The following is a 1,305-nucleotide window of genomic DNA, read 5'->3' on the forward strand; positions in this document are numbered from 1 at the left end:
CTTCATTACCCCATGGACTGCAGCAGACCAGGCTCCTCCGTCCATGGGATTTTCCAGGCAAGAGTGCTGGAGTTGGGTGCCATTGCCTTCTCCCAATATAATCTGAATAACTGGCAAATTGGTTCCTGCATGGGGTGATGTTAGGGGAATAAAAAGAAGTCACATTTGCAGGCAACTCATTTGTTCTTGGGGACAGGGTCAAGTTTACTTCTGCTAATCAAAAGAACACTTAAAAATATATTACACTTGGTATTTTGTGCAAGTAACAACTCCTCATCGCTCAAGAAGAAAATGCAACTTTGATGTTTTTAAAACAGCTGTTAGCATTTTTATGGATATGTTCATAAGTAAGATTTTTATGACCCTGAAGACTAGCCTCACAGCACTATAAACCAATTAAATGTTAAACATAGTGTCTCTCAACCTTGGTAGTAAGTATTCCACATAGAAACGACTTTTTAACTGCCTTTATGCTAATTAGGATTCTAAGTAAAAAACAAATTACAAGAAGAGATATACTCTGTTGACTGGCCTTATCAACTGCCATGAAAAAGAAAGAAAATGATCAAATGTGTCATGGGATGGGAAAGTTGAAATACTTACAGCTGTTACTTTGACAAACTGCTAGCTTGATGCTGACTCATAGTCCAATGCGTTATGGAAAACTAAAGTGACACAAAAGACAGGCAAATTAGGAAGTGGGTACAAACTTTACAAAGAAAGTTACAAAGAAGAGAATAAAAGATGTAATTTAATTAAAAACTATTTGGGAGAACTTCCCTGGTGCTCCAGTGGCTATGGCTCTGTGCTCCCAATGCAGGGGGCCCTGGTTCAATTCCTGGTCAGGGAGCTAGATTCCACATGCCACAACTAAGACTTGGTGTAGACAAACAAAAAGATATCTTTAAAATTATTTTTGAACCCGACAGAGAATAAGCCACTTATATTTGACCACTAAAAGAACCATTTTAAGGAGTACGAAATTGCAACTCACTCCAGTATTCTTGCCTGGGAAATCCCATAGACAGAGGAGCCTGGTGGGCTACAGTCCACAGGATTGCAGAGTCGGACACAACTGAGTGACTAAACAACAACAATCCTAGTTACTACCTGAATCCCTGAGGGCAAGCACAATGCTGACTTCTAACACTCTGATTTCTTCCTGTCTTATAAATGAGTCATAGAGTATATTACTGTTTTATATCTGTCTTCTTTTATTCAGTATTATTTATGTGTTGCAAACAGCAACAATTCTCATTGTTGTATAGTATTTTATTTTATGAATGTATCACAATGTATTAATTC

The sequence above is a fragment of the Bison bison genome, unplaced genomic scaffold (assembly GCF_000754665.1).
Source record: "Bison bison bison isolate TAMUID 2011002044 unplaced genomic scaffold, Bison_UMD1.0 scf7180017857687, whole genome shotgun sequence".
Taxonomy (NCBI): Eukaryota; Metazoa; Chordata; class Mammalia; order Artiodactyla; family Bovidae; genus Bison; species Bison bison.